The sequence below is a fragment of the Myxocyprinus asiaticus genome, chromosome 37, assembly GCF_019703515.2.
Source record: "Myxocyprinus asiaticus isolate MX2 ecotype Aquarium Trade chromosome 37, UBuf_Myxa_2, whole genome shotgun sequence".
NCBI classification, from domain to species: Eukaryota; Metazoa; Chordata; class Actinopteri; order Cypriniformes; family Catostomidae; genus Myxocyprinus; species Myxocyprinus asiaticus.
In genome coordinates, this window is record NC_059380.1 from 7,576,728 (window position 1) to 7,598,563 (window position 21,836).

A 21,836-nucleotide genomic window follows, 5' to 3' on the forward strand; every position below is an offset into this window, starting at 1 on the left:
ACTGATGCAGAAAAAAAAAAACTGTTTAATGGCGTGAACTACGTTGCGCATCCACAATAATTTCACAGTTACGCACTTTTGAAGTACTCTAAGCACATCACTGAGCTCGGGATGCGCATAAGCGGTGTCGTGCCCTAGACTGGAGCGTCTCTACTTCCATTTTTTTTTTGTTTTTGGAAGAAAAGGAGGGACAAGCCAAAATTCATTTTTAGTGTTAATCAAATTTATGCCACAAATGCTGTTGATTGGGCTTAACTTGTATTGAACCCGGAATGTTCTTTTAATAATGGTTCGTGATTAACTTTTATTTAAATAAATAAAAACTTATGATCTAAATTCTGAGCATTTACTAATTAAAACATTAAACTCACATACTGACATCTCCAAAAATACTGTGAATCCGTTGTACTTTAACAAAATAGATATATGTATATGTATATGTGTATATATATATATATATGTATATGTGTATATATATATATATATATATATATATATATATTTAAATGAGCAAAACTGGTCATGAATGACACTTCATGTTCCACTTCATGACTAGAGAAATGTTAGAGCAAGCAGAATGTGTTTTTGTTTGCAAGGAACTGACAGGGTCATGTGGTACGATGGTTGGCTGGGAATGCGACCAACATCAAAATTAAGAATATTACCACCATGTGCAGCGTAAACAGACAACAGTGAATAACAACAGTGAATAGGGGTAAAAACAAATGAGGTTACATATTCAGCATTTCAGTCGAACTGAGATCAAAATTTCAAAACAACAGGCTTTCAAAATTCATACAATTCTATGGGAGCAATTGAACAAATGGACTCTACAAAAGACTATGAGCACATCTGGTGGACATATGCTAACAGTTATCACACACCTCAGCTTACTAGTACAGGCCTGGCACTAGAGAGCCTGATGGGAGGAGAGAGGGGAGGATAAATGCTCAGAGATCAAAACCTGACTGAGAGAGTAAAATGAGAGAGATATAAACCAAGGGGTTTATAGGAATCTGATGATAAAGCACCCATGTGAAAGAGATAAAGAGTGAGAAAGGTTAGAGAGAGAGAGAGAGAGAGAGAGAGAGCAGCAACATTGTAGGGCACAACATGCAGATCTAAGCATCTAAAAAGTGCAGTGAGCATATGGCTAAATTCGGAATGGCTTACTATTTGTAATATTTCTGCCATTATATATTTAAAATTCCATCAAATTTTATTGAGTTATCTTTTACAAACTAAAATATACAGTACATAAAAAATATCTTAAGTTTTATAAATTTAACTTGGTTAAAAATTACACAACTTGATGGAATTTTGTTATGAAACTGAAATGCATAAATCTTAAAAATAGGCTAAAATACTTTTTGTAGAGGGACGGACGGACAGACGGATAGATAGATAGATGGACAGATGGACAGATAGATAGACAGACAGACAGACAGAGAGATAGATGGATAGATGGACAGAGAGATGGACAGAGAGATGGACGGACAGACAGATAGATGGATGGATGGATAGATGGATGGACAAATAGACAGATAGATAGACAGATAGATAGATAGATAGAGACAGACAGACAAATAGACGGATAGACAAATGGACAAACGGACAGACAGCCGGACGGATAGACAGATAGACGGACGAACGGATGGATAGACAGATAGACGGACAGACAGATGAATAGACAGATAGACGGACGAACGGACGGATAGACAGATGGATAGACAGATAGACGGATGGACAGACGGATAGACAGATAGACGGACGAACGGACAGATAGATGGATGGACAGACAGATAGACAGATAGACGGACGAACGGACAGATAGATGGATGGACAGACAGATAGACAGATAGACGGACGAACGGACAGATAGATGGATGGACAGACAGATAGACAGATAGACGGACAGACAGACAGATGGACGGACGGATAGACAGATAGACGGATGGACAGACGGATAGACAGATAGACGGACGAACGGACAGATAGATGGATGGACAGACAGATAGACGGACAGACAGACAGATGGACAGACGGATAGACAGATAGACGGATGGACAGATAGACAGATAGACGGACAGACAGATAGATAGATAGATAGATAGACGGACAGATAGACGGACGGACAGATAGACGGACGGACAGATAGGCGGACGGACAGATAGGCGGACGGACAGATAGGCGGATGGACAGATAGACGGACAGACAGATAGACGGACAGACAGATAGACGGACGAACGGACAGATGGACAGATAGATAGAAACACACAAATAATAAAATGCAACTAAGCATATACTCATGCAGCGATAGCATAAAATATATTTTGTTGTTTATGGTACATCATATTTTACGTTTTTTTAAGGCACAAATTAGCAAAATGAAAAAAAAAAAAAGAAGAAAGTTGAAATCATGCTAACACTATACAATTCTACACTATGCAGTGTTTGTTGTGTTAGGCAGGTACAAATCACAGTTCTGCTGTTGTTTATGCATTCACAAAATTCCTACACAATATTTCTTTCTTACTCAGCCTATCATCTTAATAATTCTGCACATAGTTAGGTCCATGTAGCTCATGGTAGGCTTAAATTAATAGTTCAATGCTTGATTTTGAGGACGTTTTTGTTAACTTTTGTACAATAAACATGGTTTACCATGGGGTCACCACTTGATGTCAAATGTAAAATCTGGATTGCAAAACCAGTTGAGAACTGTCTAAGCCTCTCATTAATTTCACCCATCCTAGTACCATGTTTATGGCCGCAAATTCTCATAGAAACCAAAGTCCACTTATTATGTTTATGAAATGGCCAGTTTCGCATAAATGGTCTCAGACACATGCACATTCCCACTTAATGTCCACTCGAAACGTACAGGGTGTGAACTGACGGTCTACTGACAGCAATAGCAGGTGAGATGTGTACACACCTGCGTCTCCAGTGCATTTCAGCATAGTCTATTCCTTTCAAGACTTCCATCTATTTCAAACAAACACACACACACACAAATATTCTTAACAGAGCACTTACTAAATCAGTTTAAACTGAGAAGAGAAGCGAGATGTACTATTACACGAACCGCTATTCTTGGAATAGGCTTTCATTGTACAGATTGTTATCAACAACAGCTGAAATGCACTTGTAAGTCAAGAGAACAACTTTCTTTTTCTTTCTTTATAACTCAGTAACCGTTTGAAAGCAAATATGAACAATGTTCTTGAGCCAAATTTGTAATAAGTGACACGCTTGAGATGATAAGAGTAACGTTCAGCCGTTCAAGGACTTACCTCGACCAAATTAATGAGTTGCTGAGAAGTTAATCACACAAGAGACAGTGAAACAGTTTTGTGTACGACGACAACTGTTCAACGTGTATCTCCTGTTCCAGACGTCTCAGCTTCTGCAATAATGTTTTCAAGCCCTCGGGGCAACAAGGACGGAACTATCTACGAGAGCTACCGGGGGTGAGCCACTCTCATTAAAAACTAATAAAACATTACACATTCACACTTCAAAATAAACTATAAAATACTATTATCTTTCTGGAAAATTTGATTTTAAGTAAAGCCGTATTCATGTCCGAAATTGGCGAAATACACGTCTATCTTATCGCCGCAGCTGCATTTCAATGGTTTCGTCTGAAAAAACGGACAGGTGAGGCTGAAGTGTCCGTAACAGTCATGGTTCCTGACTTGGAATGTTCTCGGTTTAATACAAGTTAATCTTAAGCGACAGCATTTTAGGTATAATGCTGATTACCACAAAAAATAAATAAATAAATAAATAATAAAATAATAATAATAATAATAATAATAATTTCGACTTGTTCCTCGTTTATTTAAAAAAATAAAATCGCTGTTCCAGTGAGGCACTTACAATAGAAGTGAATGGGGCCAGTCCATATCCATGAAACTACACACTGTTTCAAAAGTATATCCATAAGATATAACAATCAAACGCATTAACACGATTTTAGTGGGATTTTTACTGGCGTTAAAACGTTTACCATTTAACAGTGTTTACCGCATTACATCGTAGTGACAACAAAGTTGTAATATTGGAAATAACCGTAGGCTACAATGATCAGATTAATACTTGTTTTTATCATACTTACATCATGTTAACATGTACAATGTTTCCACTTTAATAGAAAATACAAGGGGTTTTTTTCTTCTCCCCTTTTCTCCTCAATTTGGCATGCCCAATTCCCAATGTGCTCTAAGTTCTCGTGGTGGTGTAGTGACTCGCCTCAATCCGGGTGGTGGAGGACGAATCTCAGTTGCCTCCGCGTCTGAGACCGTCAATCCGTGCATCTTATCACGTGGCTTGTTGAGCGCATTACCGCGGAGACGTAGCACGTGTTTAGGCTTCAAGCTATTCTCTGCGGCATCCACGCACAATTCACCACGTGCCCCACCGAGAGCGAGAACCACATTATAGCGACCACGAGGAGGTTACCCCATGTGACTGTACCCTCCTTAGCAACCGGGCCAATTTGGTTGCTTAGGAGACCTGGCTGGAGTCACTCAGCACACCCTGGATTCGAACTCGTGACTCCAGGGGTGGCAGTCAGCGTCTTTACTCGCCGAGCTACCCAGGCCCCCGAAAATATGTGTTTTTAAATTGAATTGACACAACTGACAAGTATTTTAGACAGCATTGCTTAAAAAAAAATGTCCTTCATAGAAATATTTGAAACAATTTTGTTTTTAAGTCACCAGCCATTTGGTCAAACCAGCTTCAAGTGTCAGCAGTGTTTACTTTGCAGGTCACTGACCTCTTCATACAACATTCCTTAAACTTTCTTTAAAGGGTTAGTTCACCCAAAAATGAAAATGCTCTCATCATTTACTCACCCTCATGCCATCCCAGATGTGTATGACTTTCTTTCTTCTCCAGTACACAGACAAAGATTTTTAGAAGAATATCTCAGCTCTGTGGGTCCTCTGTAGCGCATAAAGGCAGCACAAAAGTAATCTATAAGACTCCGGTGGTTAAATCCATGTCTTCTGAAGTGATACGATAGGCGTGGATGAGAAACAGATAAATATTTAAGTCTTTTTACTATAAATCTCCAATTTCACTTTCACGTTCTTTTTCTTTTGTTTTTGGTGATTTGCATTCTTCATGCATATCACCATCTACTGGGCAGGGAGGATAATTTATAGTAAAAAAGGTCTTGGATATTCATCTGTTTCTCACCCACACCAATCATATCACTTATGAAGATATTAATTTAACCACTAGAGTTGTATGGATTACATTTATGCTGCCTTTATGTGCTTTTTGGAGCTTAAAAGTTTTGGCCACCATTCCCTTGCACTGAATATACCAACAGAGCTGAGGTGTTTTCCTCAAAACCTTTTATTGTGTTCTGCAGAAGAAAGAAAGTCATACACATGAGCGATCGCATGAGGGTGAGTAAATGATGAGAGAATTTTCATTTTTGGGTAAACTATCCCTTTAATATTTTGGAAGAACATCTGTAAAACCACAGCAGAGGATTCTTTTTTTATACAACTGAATTAAAGTTAACAACTATCAAGCATTAGTTTATTTGATTATATTGATTTGATTCAGATTTCATTTTGAGAAATCATCAAGTGCAAAATAACAGCAATAGAACTATCAAGTTCTGTTCCCACACCTTTTGACCAATGATTTTCCAAGACTTTTCCATGATTTTTCCAGTTGCTCATCATTACTAGATAAGGGTTGTTTTTTAAATTGTCATAGTGGTTACATTTACAAAGAGCAATTTACAGCTGATGGAATATTTTAGAGCTGAACATAACTATACAAATGTATATTCTCTATAAAACATTTCATGACTTATCCATCACTATCAAATTTGAAAAAATCCTTGATATTTCCAGGTTTCCATGAGTCTAAATTAAAATATTAAAATAAAGCAATGTTCTTCAAGAGACAATTAAAGAAAATATTAAACAAACTGTCAAGCACAAAAAAAAACAAAAAACTTTCCAGTAGTTTTCTGCAATTTTTCTACACTGCATGCCTATTGTTTCTCCCTCTTTTCCTGCCAAGTAAATTGCCACAAAAAAAAATTAATAGTTTTTTTTAAATAGCTAAATTAAGGTTTAAAAGAAATGTATATGAAAGATATCTATGCTCTCAACTCAGAAGAACCTTATGCAGCTGTTGTCCTCATAGATGTCCACTGTAAAGACTGAATCCTACAGAATTTCAGTAGGACACTACAAGAGTTCAACTACATGAGCAAGATGATCTGAACCGACACTGAACATGTAACCTAGAAATGTATGACACACTTTTCCTGCAACATCCCAAGCAGAATTGGGATAGCAGAGGGATCTAACGCTATTTGTGACCATGAGACCTTATTGCAGAAATTGGAGGGATTAGCGCTTGGGGCAGAAGTGGTTTCTCAAAGCAGACAAAGGCAATTCCAAGGACTTGTCATGACCTGTCTTTCATTTGCACTGCCCTGTTTTAGCAAACCACACAAAGAATCTGAGGATTACTGCTTGGAGATTACTTGCCTTCTCTCTCTCTCTCTCTCTCTCTCTCTCTCTCTCTCTCTCTCTCTCTCTCTCTCTCTCTCTCTCTCTCTCTCTCTCAATTACATCACTTATTAGTTGTAAATACAACAGAGATGGAATGAAGAATATTTCTGGATCGCAGACAAAATTATCTGATCATCATGTAATTGGTCACGCTGTGGGGGTAATCATGCACTTTGTAAGCAAACAAAAAAGACTTAATTGAGGACACAGGGTGTAAATGGACATGGAGTGTTAATTATCTCCAAAAGCAATTCTAGCAGTATCAACAATTGTAGGTCAACACAGGTTACATTAAATTAAGACAAAATTAAGCGGTGCCTTTTTCTTCTTTTTTTTTTTCTATATATATATATATATATATATATATATATATATATATATATATATATATATATATATATATATATATAATGTTTTGTATATCAGAGAAAAACATACACACTGATCAAGAATGATACCAGATGTCAATCCTGAATACAAATACCTGAATACATGAATACAATATACTACTTACAATATAACTTATGGGGCTAACACATATGACTTAAAGATGATATCTTACATATATTTTTTTCTAACAGTTGAGTAAAAATCTGGTTTAATGTATTCAGTCCATTTAGTCCAGATTAGGAAAAAGGAATCAGTCTGAATTTTTAAAGAAAAATCTCGTTTTTCCATCACATATATATTGTGTATTATATCTATCCATTCTTCAGCAGTGGGTATCTCTGGCTTCAGCCATTTTCTTGTGATTGTTTTTTTACTGGCTGCCGGAAGAATCAACATCAGTTTCTTATAATTTTCATCCCACCCCTCGAATGAAATGTTACCCAAATATAGTGTTTCATATTTGAATGGAAGTACCACCCCAAAGATAGCTTCCAAATTCATCTTTAATCTCTTGCCAGTAGGGAAGAAACCTTTGGCACTCCCAAAAAATATGGTGGTGATTAGCTTCACTTTCCCCACATGATCTCCAGCAGCCTACACCTAACCCCTGGTGTCTTTTCTGAGAGGGAGTAGTAAAAAATCTTGTAACATTTTTCCAGCTAAATTCTCTCCACATTGCTGAATTTGTGGATTTCCATGGTAATTTGCAAATATTACCCCAATCCTCCCTAGAGATAGTAAGGTTCCCTTCTTTTTCCCATTTCTCTTTAATATACAATGTATTTTCCGGTTTAGCTTGGAGAAACCCATCATATAATTCTGAAATCACCTTAATACATGGGTGAGATGAACATTTTGGTAAGAACACCTTTGTTATTCCTATCTCGGTTAATTCCAATATTGGCTTAATATTTCGGTCGATATAATGTCTTACTTGGAGATGGTGCCTTTTTATTCATGCTTTCAAGTGTATTAAATGCAGAGGAATAGTTCACACAAAAGCATTTACTCACATTTATGTTTTTCGAAACACTTATGACTTTCTTTGGTGGAACACAAAAATAGTTATTTATACCAGAATGTCCAAGCTGCTCTTTTCCATACAGTGAAAGCGAATGGTGACTACAGCTGTCGAGTTAGATTTTCAAAGCGAGATCTTTTGTGAAAACCAACTTAAATTTCAGCCTGTTTCCTCACACATTGCTATTCTACAGCTTCAGAAGACTTGGAAAATATCGTACAATTCATAAGGAAATTTTTATGCTGTTTTAATGGTGCTTTTTTGTCCTTTTTGGAGCTTGACAGTGCCTGGTCACCGTCCACTTTCATTGTATAAAAGAGAGGGGCTAAGACATTCCGCTGAACTTCTCCTTTGGTGTCCAATGCTGCCACGTACTTATTTTTTTTTTTTTGCTCAATTATGTCGTAAAAACGACATCTTTTCTCTTAATAATGAGATAATATCTCATAAAATGACATCTTTTCTCATAATAACTAGATATGTCGTAAAAACAAAATAATATAAATAAAATATAAAACAAAACAAAACAAAACATAAATACAGAGCACAAAAAAAGTAAGTGAAAATAATCTTGAAAAATTAAATAAAGGCTAATTAAACAGTCAAGACCAATAGCACCTATAGTTTTATGTTACATTTAATTTAATTCTGAATTTTGCTTAAATACTTGATATGCTACTGCTGGTATTTTTAAAATTTGTTTCGTTTTTTTGTTCTATTGCTTTTAATTTTGTTTCTATTTTTTGCTTTTATTCATGTTTGTATTATTTTATTTTTTATTTTATTATTATTATTTTTCTTGTTTGATTACAGACTGTTGACTTGTCTTGAATAATTACCTGAGGTCTTCAAACAATGCTTAAAAAATATTATTATTTATTGTAGTATAGGTATAGGAATTCTCGAGAATTGTCAAATTTCACTACCGACTATGTACTGTATATAGTGTATGCAGATCTCGCTTTAATAACAAATAAGATCTCGTTCCATAATGTGAGCTCTTGGCCTACACTGTAGCCATATATGCAGGTGGGCTGCGTGATACTTAGCCTAAGTTAATCCTCAGATGCTCAAACCATCTCGCTAAAATGACTGATATCGTTTTTATTACATAACTTACTCGTTATTACGAGAAAAGATGTCATTTTTACGACATAATTGAGCGAAAAAATTAATAAGTACATGGAAGCATTGCGCAACCATACCACGGATGTAAGAAAGTCATACAGGTTTGGAACGAAATAAGAGTGAATAAATGATTAGCACAGATGGATAAACATCATTGATCATGGCTTAATTTGTATTCCTTCATGACTGATCTGTGTAACCCTATATCAGTAATTTGTAAATACAGTTGCCAATAGTAATCTCTAAGACCATCAGTTAAGGGCGAAACCAAATAAAAACACACTGTACCAAGTTAAATGAAATACAGCTCCTTCCTTTCCGGCTCTGACCAGCAGTGACCCTCCCTCCATACAGCTGATTCTCAAGAACAACCAGCTGCTGTCCTTGCATCCTATGCTCTTCTTTGCTTTGATCTCTGCAGATCAGGTTACAGGGGTCATACAACAACCACTTTGTTTAAACACTTTTAGCCATTACAGAATCAAGGACCTGCTTTCTTAAACATTTTATGCTTAGTGTGATCAGGTATTCTATTCATTCAGTGGGTAACTCTTCATACATATGCAACCTGTTGAAAACCTACAAGCTGCCTGCACATTTTTCAAGCAAAATTCAAGTATTTTATGGAATAATTTAGTTTCAATACAAGTTAAGCTCAACTCGATTGCATTCATGGCATGTTGATTTCCACATTAAATGTTTTCGACTCGTCCCTTTTATAAAAGCACTAACATTAATTCTTCTGTTAAAACTTGCGTATTATTTGAGCTGTAAAGTTGGTTAAATTGTCGTCTTTATGGACGTTTTAGTGTTACGCTGACATGCAACAAAGTTGTAAAATTGGTTATAACTTTACACAGAAAAGGTTAGTAAGTGATTTTATCATACTAAAATCATATTAACGCGTATTGTTTACGTCTTGTAGCTACACTTTTGAAACAGTGAGTATTATAACGTTTACAGATTGGCCTCATTCACTTCCATTGTAAATGCCTCAATATAACCCAGAAGAATCCTAGTTTTCTAGAATGTTTCGGAATGTCAGGTCAAGTGTTAACTACAATCAAAGTGCAACTTTGCCTTTTCACACCAAAAACGACATATATTAATTCTGTTGAACTCTATACTTGTATATTTGTCTTTGTATCATAGTGCCTTTGTATACCAAATACGTAGGGGTTTCTCCACAAATGTTATCGTTATCGTTAAAACAGTTATCGTTAACAGCTGTGCTTTTAAGTCTGCAGAGACACTACTTTTTATTTGTTTAATTTAAAAGAATGTTCCGGGTTCAATACAAGTTAAGCTTGATCGACAGCATTTGTGGCATAGTGGTGATTACCACAAAAAGTTAATTTCGACTCGTCCTTCCTTTTCTTTAAAAAAAGCAAAAATCGTGTTTACAGGGAGGCTCTTACAATGGAAGTGAATGGGGCCAATTTTTCAAAGTTAAAATACTCAATGTTTCAAAAGTGTTTCACAAGACATAAAGGATATGTGTATAAACATGATTTTAGTGTGATAAAATCATTTACTGACCTTTTCTGCGTAAAGTTATAGCCAATAACTATGTTACCATGACGATGTAATGTCAACAAACCCTAAAACGACTGTAAAATGACAATTTAAACAACTTTACAGCTCAAATAATACACACGTTCTAATAGGAAAATTAATGCAAGTGCTTTTATAAAATTATAAGCTTCAAATTTCTGTTTAAACCCACCAAAACTTGGCCACGTTCACTTCCATTGTAAGTGCCTCACTGTAACCTCGATTTTTGCTTTTCTCCTTTTATAGAAAATGAGGAACGAGTCAAAATTAATTCTTGTGGTAATCAATATTATGCCACAAATGCTGTCGATTGAGATTAACTTGTATCGAACCTGGAATATTTCTTTAAGACTGAAGCAGGTGAAATAAAAAAACGTATATATATATATATATATATATAAAGAAAAATCAACCATTCTGCTCAAGATTTGAGCAGTATGGACCTACAAAAAAATAAAAAAATTAAAAAAAACATCAAAGGCTCCAGATACAACAAAAAGCTGATTTTAAACTACAAAAAAAGGCCAATCGCGGCTTGTAATCCATGTTATTTCTGCATAAGTGATTGCAGAGCAGCTGCTTTCTTGTCCTCCCAAAGATGGAATTCCTTCTACTTGTTTTCTTTACTACTAGATAAACAAAGACAAAACAGACAGTCAGCAACAAAGATGACCACAGCTTGGCAACACCGTGGTAAATCCCTCTGTGAAAACATGTACATTTCACAGCCTAGCTGGGGTGGAGACAGTGTTTTGCCACCTCAGACCCTGTCCTGTGTTCAGACAGCATGGCAGCTGGACAGATAACAGAAATCCATTCGTTTGGACGCTAACACACACACACACACACACACACACACCCTGTAGTGTAATTTGTGGTGTTGACTCAAGCCTTTATGCAAGCTTGTAGTTGTAATCGCTACATAATCTCTTCATATAACCCTCCAAAATACAGTGCAAGACAGTGCAAAACTCCAGGAGAGAGGCAAAAATGTAACAAGCTAAACATATGTCACCCTGAAGTTCCCAGCATGAGTCTATTGTGCCTACTTGTGTACACATGGCTACAACATCAAGCAACAATTGACTCAGTTTCAGCTCTTTATTGCTTAGTTCTCAGGAGGGGGAGGAGCAGCTTCCAACAAGAGCGCTCTACTGAAAACAGTAGCTAGATGAAGCAAGAAATCTGTGCTTTGCGAAGAGTGACTCAGAGCCTAGATATCCTCACAGTAAAAATAGTAGGACATGAGTGAGAGCACAACTCGAAAGCTGCAATTATAGAAGTGCAATTCATTTTGTGCCACGACAGGCAAAATGTGAATATCTAATATAAATGAATGGGCAAACAAAATGTACTGTGGCAATTCCAAGGTACAGGGATGTTATTAGAATTTTATATAGGCTACATTCTATGGTACTGAATGATTACTGCTGATGTTGCTATTTACATATTAAATACAGGTGCATCTCAATAAATTAGAATGTCGTGGAAAAGTTCATTTATTTCAGTAATTCAATTCAAATTGTGAAACTCATGTATTAAATAAATTCAATGCACACAGACTGAAGTAGTTTAAGTCTTTGGTTCTTTTAATTGTGATGATTTTGGCTCACATTTAACAAAAACCCACCAATTCACTATCTCAAAAAATTAGAATATGGTGACATGCCAATCAGCTAATCAACTCAAAACACCTGCAAAGGTTTCCTGAGCCTTCAAAATGGTCTCTCAGTTTGGTTCACTAGGCTACACAATCTGCTGATCTGACAGCTGTCCAGAAGACAATCATTGACACCCTTCACAAGGAGGGTAAGCCACAAACATTCATTGCCAAAGAAGCTGGCTGTTCACAGAGTGCTGTATCCAAGCATGTTAACAGAAAGTTGAGTGGAAGGGAAAAGTGTGGAAGAAAAAGATGCACAACCAACCGAGAGAACCGCAGCCTTATGAGGATTGTCAAGCAAAATCGATTCAAGAATTTGGGTGAACTTCACAAGGAATGGACTGAGGCTGAGGTCAAGGCATCAAGAGACATCACACACAGACATGTCAAGGAATTTGGCTACAGTTGTCGTATTCTTCTTGTTAAGCCACTCCTGAACCACAGACAACGTCAGAGGCGTCTTACCTGGGCTAAGGAGAAGAAGAACTGGACTGTTGCCCAGTGGTCCAAAGTCCTCTTTTCAGATGAGAGCAAGTTTTGTATTTCATTTGGAAACCAAGGTCCTAGAGTCTGGAGGAAGGGTGGAGAAGCTCATAACCCAAATTGCTTGAAGTCCAGTGTTAAGTTTCCACAGTCTGTGATGATTTGGGGTGCAATGTCATCTGCTGGTGTTGGTCCATTGTGTTTTTTGAAAACCAAAGTCACTGCACCCATTTACCAAGACATTTTGGAGCACTTCATGCTTCCTTCTGTTGACCAGCTTTTTAAAGATGCTGATTTCATTTTCCAGCAGGATTTGGCACCTGCCCACACTGCCAAAAGCACCAAAAGTTGGTTAAATGACCATGGTGTTGGTGTGCTTGACTGGCCAACAAACTCACCAGACCTGAACCCCACAGAGAATCTATGGGGTATTGTCAAGAGGAAAATGAGAAACAAGAGACCAAAAAATGCAGATGAGCTGAAGGCCACTGTCAAAGAAACCTGGGCTTCCATACCACCTCAGCAGTGCCACAAACTGATCACCTCCATGCCACGCCGAATTGAGGCAGTAATTAAAGCAAAAGGAGCCCCCTACCAAGTATTGAATACATATACAATAAATGAACATACTTTCCAGAAGGCCAACAATTCACTAAAAATGTTTTTTTTATGTAATACTTATGATGTATTCTAATTTTGAGATAGTGAATTGGTGGGTTTTTGTTAAATGTGAGCCAAAATCATCACAATTAAAAGAACCAAAGACTTAAACTACTTCAGTCTGTGTGCATTGAATTTATTTAATACATGAGTTTCACAATTTGAATTGAATTACTGAAATAAATGAACTTTTCCACGACATTCTAATTTATTGAGATGCACCTGTGTATATATACAGCACTGAAAACGATTAAGAAACCACTGCAAAATTTCTCTGGATTTACTATTTACAGGTATATGTTTGAGTAAAATGAAATTTTTTGTTTTATTCTATAAAGTACTGACAACATTTCTCCCAAATAAAAATATCGTCATTTAGAGCATTTATTTGCAGAAAATGACATCTGGTCAAAATAAGAAAAAAGATGCCGTGTTTTCAGACCTCGAATAATGCAAAAAAAACAAGTTCATATTCATTTTCAAACAACACAATACTAATGTTTTAACTTAGGAAGAGTTCAGAAATCAATATTTGGTGGAGTAACCCTGATTTTCAATCACAGCTTTCATGCGTCTTGGCATGCTCTCTGCCAGTCTTTCACAACGCTGTTGGGTGACTTTATGCCACTCCTGGTGCAAAAATTCAAGCAGCGCGGCTTTGTTTTGTGGCTTGTGGCCATCCATCTTCCTCTTGATCACATTCCAGAGGTTTTCAATGGGGTTTAGGGGCCAGTTGCACCAGCTATACATAAGTTACAACTTAGCCTAGTTGTGGTGTAAATGGGCACTAAGTCACAATTTACGCACTATACTAAATATTTGAGCATTGCACCTTTAAACTTAGGTAGGACGTAACCCTACGTATGAACTAAATATTTACGGAAGCCTCCCACCAGGAGTAATGGATGGAATAAAAAAGCAGACTGATATTTTATGACATCAGTGAGCTCACGTTTTGTGTGACAGGCATCAGTCATTTCGACATACAGTATGATGTTGACATTTACACTCGTTTACATTTACGAGAGAGAAAAAAAACGTACTTTTAAAGGCTCTTCAGCATGAAACCGTTCTAACGGTGCCGTTTTCTGGATGCGTCGCCCAGTGTCAAGTTTCAACACATTCAAAATATATATAGGATATTAAAATGAATGTCTATTTTTCCAGCCTGATGTATTAGTATTTATTTATCACCCCTTATTTATTTTAGATACAGTTCCTATATATTGTTATTTACACAGGGCAAATATAGCATTTATCAAATCTACTTTTATTACGAATCGTATTTCAATGGGGATATAATTTATTACAGCTGACAGTTATGTGAGCAAACAAGGTTTGAACATCAACCGTAACAAGATCAAACTGAAATTTTCGGCTTTTTAACAGTTCTGTGTACAAATTCGAAGGCTGTTTATTGGATCAGTACAAGTAAACGTCATATTATGCGACTACACATTAATTTACGGAGAGCTTATGACCTACTAGTTAAGTCTTGCCTTAAGAACAGGTGGTGCAACCAAATTAAGCACTGAATTAGTTACAAACTAACTAGTAGTTACTAAGCCCTTAGTGTGAACTTTACGTCCCAACATACGTGAGACCTTACACACAGCTGTGCAACCCTACCCAGGTCTGGAGATTGGGCTGGCCATGACAGGGTCTTGATCCGGTGGTCCTCCATCCACACCTTGATTGACCTGGCTGTGTGGCATGGAGCATTGTCCTGCTGGGAAAACCAATCCTCAGAGTTGGGGAACATTGTCAGAGCAGAAGGAAGCAAGTTTTCTTCCAGGATAACCTTGTACGTGGCTTGATTCATGCGTCCTTCTGGAATCTGCATGATTCCAGCCTTGCTGAAGTACCCCCAGATCATCACTGATCCTCCACCTTGTCGTCTAATGGTTAGACGGAGACCTGGAGAGGCCTTCAAGCCACAGTGTCTCACACCCACTGTAAAATTTGGTGGAGGATTGGTGATGATCTGGGGGTGCTATAGCAAGACTGGAATCGGGCAAATTCGTCTTTGTGAATAACGCATGAATTGCATTACACCAGGAGTGGCATAAAGTCACCCAACAGCGATGTGAAAGACTGGAAGAGAGCATGCCAAGACGCATGAAAGCTGTGATTGAAAATCAGGGATATTCCACCAAATATTGATTTCTGAATTCTTCCTAAGTTAAAACATTAGTATTGTGTTGTTTAAAAATGAATATGAACTTTTCTTTGCATTATTCAAGGTCTGAAAACATGGCATCTTTTTTGTTATTTAGAGCATTTGTCATTTTCTGCAAATAAATGCTCTAAATGACAATATATTTATTTGGAATTTGGGAGAAATGTTGTCAGTACTTTATAGAATAAAACAAAAATGTTCATTTTACTCAAACACATACATATAAATAGTAAATCCAGAGAAACTGATAATTTTGCAGTGGTCTCTTAATTTTTTCCAGAGCTGTATATATATATACAGTACTGTGCAAAAGTCTTAGGCACATAAGATGTTTCACAAAAGCATTTGTCTTAAGATGTTTATTTATATGCAGCTTTAGTGTGTCAATAGGAAATATAAATGTTACTCCCAAACATTCCTTTTGCAAATAGAAAAGATTAGAATAGAAGAACAGGGAGCCCTGCAACTGATGTCATGGCCCCCACAGAGCCCTCCACTGAACATCGAGTCAGTCTGAGATTACATAAAGAGACAGAAGCAATTGAGACAGCCGAAATAGATAGAAGAACTGTGACGAATTCTCCAAGAAGTTAGGAACATCCTATCTGCCAACAACCAAGAAAAACTGTGTCCAGGTGTACCTATAGGAGAATTGGTGCTGTTTTAAAGGCAAAGGTGGTCACACCGAATATTGATTTAGCTTTTTTATGTTTACTGGACTTTGTATGACATTAAGTGATAAATGAAAAATATTTATGTCATTATATTTGAAGACATCCTCACTGTGCAACATTTTTCACAAGTGCGTAAAACTTATGCACAGTACTGTATACTATATACATAAAATGGTAGTACCAAGGTACTTTATTGTCAGCATATATAGAGCTAAAATAATGTCAAAAGTATTTGAATCTAAATTTTTGCATTTGACTTCTAGACGTGACAATTAACACAATTTATTTTTGTGGCATATTATATGAATTTGTATTTTTAAACAGCAGATTTTTATTTCATAAGGTCGCAATGGGCCGTTTTTGGGAAAAAAGTGAAATTTGGTCAAAAACTTGGTCAATATGCTTTGTGAGCCTGCACTGATGTTATATAGAAATGTTATTTTAATATGCACATGCGAGCACTGCACATGCAAGAGAAGTGTCCCTGCATTATGTTTTTACTTGCAATAGGTATGTCTTAATTTAATGTATGCTTAAATAAACACTCCAATTCTGTCAAATAATTTCTGATAATTATTTGGAATCTTTAAAGGCCATTTTGTTAAAAACAAGGTTTTATGACAGCCATCCTTATGATTACATCTTGGCAATGGTTTGGGATAAACCTTAAAAATTACATCATTAAGAAAACTGAGACCTTAATACTATCAAAATGTGATTCTGGGTCAATGCAACTCAAAATGATGGAGCAGCTCACAAACATTCAGAAAAAAAAATATTTATAATATTCAGAAATTAATATTCAGATATTAAATAAAAATGTCAGGTTCAAATGTCAAATGTAGCATTTTTGTGCAATCACAGAGCTACCATAATTCTGTGGCGTGGACTGATGTAGCTAACATAAACTAAGCTAGCACGATGAAGTTAACATGAACTACAATGAACAAATCTTTTACAGCATTTATTAATCTTGGATAATGTTCATTTCTTAATATACTGTACTTACACATTTTAACATTAAAAGTTGTATATGTTAACATTAGTTAATGCATTATGAACAATGACAAGTAAAATCTATACATTAACACTGGCTCAATAATTACTCAATACAGTCCTACATCGGATCACGCCAGAGAACTTGGTAGGTCTGAGATCGGCCAAAATGCTACATTTGACTATTCTGGTAATCTCTACTTTTCCCTGTGGAATATGGAAGTTTGACATTTGGCCCAGTTTGTTTCAGATCTGAATTTCTGAGATCTGAATTTGAGAGATTTGTATTTGGAGTTCTGAGTTTCTTCTTAATCTGAACATTTGAACATGTAATTTTATAATCTGAATACATTCAGCTAATTCCAACTCTAAAAATTTCAAAACAAAACAAAATTAGCTGTTTAAAGATACACATTTATAAAATATGCCACAATAAAAACATTTTTACAAAAAATTTACCAAATTCAGATTCATATATATTTTAGTCATTATTCTAGCTCCAAAGTTTCATTAATAGCCTACATAAAACTGGATTAACAAGCACATGAAATACTGATAAAACTTTTTCAGTTCATATCTTGTATAATACAGGTGCATCTCAATAAATTAGAATGTCGTGGAAAAGTTCATTTATTTCAGTAATTCAACTCAAATTGTGAAACTCGTGTATTAAATAAATTCAATGCACACAGACTGAAGTAGTTTAAGTCTTTGGTTCTTTTAATTGTGATGATTTTGGCTCACATTTAACAAAAACCCACCAATTCACTATCTCAAAAAATTAGAATATGGTGACATGCCAATCAGCTAATCAACTCAAAACACCTGCAAAGGTTTCCTGAGCCTTCAAAATGGTCTCTCAGTTTGGTTCACTAGGCTACACAATCATGGGGAAGACTGCTGATCTGACAGTTGTCCAGAAGACAATCACTGACACCCTTCACAAGGAGGGTAAGCCACAAACATTCATTGCCAAAGAAGCTGGCTGTTCACAGAGTGCTGTATCCAAGCATGTTAACAGAAAGTTGAGTGGAAGGAAAAAGTGTGGAAGAAAAAGATGCACAACCAACCGAGAGAACCGCAGCCTTATGAGGATTGTCAAGCAAAATCGATTCAAGAATTTGGGTGAACTTCACAAGGAATGGACTGAGGCTGGGGTCAAGGCATCAAGAGCCACCACACACAGACATGTCAAGGAATTTGGCTACAGTTGTTGTATTCCTCTTGTTTAGCCACTCCTGAACCACAGACAACATCAGAGGCGTCTTACCTGGGCTAAGGAGAAGAAAAACTGGACTGTTGCCCAGTGGTCCAAAGTCCTCTTTTCAGATGAGAGCAAGTTTTGCATTTCATTTGGAAACCAAGGTCCTAGAGTCTGGAGGAAGGGTGGAGAAGCTCATAGCCCAAGTTGCTTGAAGTCCAGTGTTAAGTTTCCACAGTCTGTGATGATTTGGTGTGCAATGTCATCTGCTGGTGTTGGTCCATTGTGTTTTTTGAAAACCAAAGTCACTGCACCCGTTTACCAAGAAATTTTGGAGCACTTCATGCTTCCTTCTGCTGACCAGCTTTTTAAAGATGCTGATTTCATTTTCCAGCAGGATTTGGCACCTGCCCACACTGCCAAAAGCACCAAAAGTTGGTTAAATGACCATGGTGTTGGTGTGCTTGACTGGCCAGCAAACTCACCAGACCTGAACCCCATAGAGAATCTATGGGGTATTGTCAAGAGGAAAATGAGAAACAAGAGACCAAAAAATGCAGATGAGCTGAAGGCCACTGTCAAAGAAACCTGGGCTTCCATACCACCTCAGCAGTGCCACAAACTGATCACCTCCATGCCACGCCGAATTGAGGCAGTAATTAAAGCAAAAGGAGCCCCTACCAAGTATTGAGTACATATACAGTAAATGAACATACTTTCCAGAAGGCCAACAATTCACTAAAAATGTTTTTTTTATTGGTCTTATGATGTATTCTAATTTGTTGAGATAGTGAATTGGTGGGTTTTTGTTAAATGTGAGCCAAAATCATCACAATTAAAAGAACCAAAGACTTAAACTACTTCAGTCTGTGTGCATTGAATTTATTTAATACACGAGTTTCACAATTTGAGTTGAATTACTGAAATAAATGAACTTTTCCACGACATTCTAATTTATTGAGATGCACCTGTTTATTTACAATTATTACATTTATGCATTTGGCAGATGCTTTTATCCAAAGTGGCTTACAGTGCACTTATTACAGGGACAATACCCCCGGAGCAATCTGGAGTTAAGTGCCTTGATCAAGGACACAATGGTGTTGGCTGTGGGGATCAAACCAGCAACCTTCTGATTACCAGTTATGTGCTTTAGCCCACTATGCCACTCTTATTAGTGAAGTAATAACTGAAAACTATTAGACTGCTGTCACATGATTCCTTATTATTATACCATTACACCCAGGCCTGCTCAGAATTTCCTCAGATGTTACGCATTGCTCGCACAGAGTATCCTTAAATTAAAGGTGCACTCCATATTTTATTTGTATTTTTTATGTATGTCGTCTTGGACTTATACTGACCCCTAAGTGGTGTGGATGCAGCATCATTCAAATGCAATATTTTTCAGTTACAGATGTCATTGTAGAAATTCACTATTCATAATCAGCTGTGATTAATGTAATCCATGATTGACCAATAAAAGAGAGGTTACTGAGATTAAGTAAACAGCATTCGGCTGGTCATGTGATACTAACATGGCAGCCCCCATTAGGGGACCCTCTCCTTGTAGAATAAAACAGCTTTTATAAGGTTTCTGATATGACTAGGGTCCTCGTCTCATGTGAGTGGTCAAGATTTTATACATATGTTTCAAAATTATAATTCATTTCTTTAGGAGTACAACTTTTTACTGAGGAAAAAATACTGAGTGCACCTTTAAGAAATGCTTAAACAGGTGGACTATCAACAGCTCTACTCCAGTGAATGTATCCTTAAGGAAAACCTCATAAATGCATAACAGGTTGGCAATCCATAAAGTAATTTACAGTGGGTTAAGGAGATGATGTGGTAAAACCACAGGTTTGGCACACTTAAGAGTTTGAAGTCCAAAAACATCTCTAAATAGAATATATTGGAATTCACATTTCGAGCTGCATCCTCAAGCATCTGTCAAACATCTACCCAGATTAACTAACTGTTCCGCTATGATAAAGCACACATTCAATCTGTATTCGATAATATGTATAGTATGCGAAATATAGGATATATAACTTTACCAAAAAATAATCCTCGGCCAGAATGACAAGCTCACGAGGATGCAGAGTACAGGGTTATTAATTGGGATGGCTTATCCAAAAGAAATAATGCATTTACACATGACACATTTACTGTTAATCAATCCAGATTACATCTAAAGCGACAGATAAAACAGGTGTGACTGTTTTGCATCATTAATCCGTTGCAATGCAACATATGCCATAAAATAAAGATACGTAGATAGACGCGCGCGAGACGCTTTCACCAACCGAACTGCATGCTGCATGAATGAGATGTGCATAAAAACAGGTGAAATTGCTTGAGAAAATGATTACATGGTGAACAAACTGAGTGAACAATTTAACGCAAAATCAGCACATGAGACACATTTGGTCTTCATGGGAGCATCTCTACGTTGCATGGTTTCCTGTCGTCTCAAAACCACATTTACATCAAGTAAATTGCTTGTTTGAGAAAGCATGATATAATAATAATAATAATCGTGAGGAAAAACCAATGCACACGGACCTGCGATGCCAATTAAAATTAATCTGCGGTTCCCCTCAGTCACATCTTGCAGATGCCATCCTTCCCTTCATGCGAAACACATACAGGGTCCCTGCATCGCAATATTGAGCATCCTCGCTCACATTTCTGTATTAATTCATCCCAGATGCGCACATTAAAGCGCTGTCACACCAAGACTGGCAAACTGGGGAAGAGCAACGCGCATCCAGTCGTCTGATTAACTCTTTCATTACACGACAGTTATTCTATGTAGGATCATTTGGCTGACTAGCACCCCACACACCTAGTCTGAACTGAGATTTGTATTATTCTAAATGCTGTTTTTGGTATAGCGTACTGCAAGTCTGTTTGAAAGTCCTTCTTCCAATAAATACAATCTTTGTTGAGCCATATATTTAATATTGAAATACCAGGTTGATATACAATGTTTTAATAACATATAAATGAAAAACAAGTAGCATTTCCATTTAAAGTTTAACTTTTGCCAGTCCTAAATTGATAAGCTGTATGTGCCGGTGCTGTTTACTGGGTTATGGCGCTCCCACTGGTGCAAGTGTGTATTGAATATTATTTGAAAACATTTACAAGTGGTCGCTGCATTACGGAGCCCCTATAGGACAGGGCGGGAAATGTTTTCTGAAATAGTTTTGCGTGCCCTTGAATAAGTTTTGCATTCCCTAGCAATCAGTTTTTTGTGCTCTTGCAATAGTTTGCATTCCCTTGCAATAAATTTACCATGGTTTTACAACAGTAGCCATATTT

General features: G+C 36.8%; 1 protein-coding gene across 3 annotated transcripts in view; it reads right to left on the bottom strand.

The window, feature by feature from the left end:
- The window catches only part of LOC127427970 (coiled-coil domain-containing protein 120-like), a 37,588-nt gene extending 16,378 nt beyond the window's left edge, over nucleotides 1-21,210 (bottom strand). Inside the window, exons 1-2 of one of the 3 annotated variants that reach the window (XM_051675975.1) lie at nucleotides 3,297-3,399; nucleotides 2,939-2,988 (exon numbers count right to left, since the gene is read on the bottom strand). The gene's annotated coding sequence lies outside the window, so the exon portion shown is untranslated. Of the gene's footprint in view, nucleotides 1-2,938; nucleotides 2,989-3,296; nucleotides 3,407-21,074 lie in introns of those variants that run through there. The other 2 variants (XM_051675977.1, XM_051675976.1) reach the window with 2 other exon arrangements.
- Nucleotides 21,211-21,836: the final 626 nt, after the last annotated feature.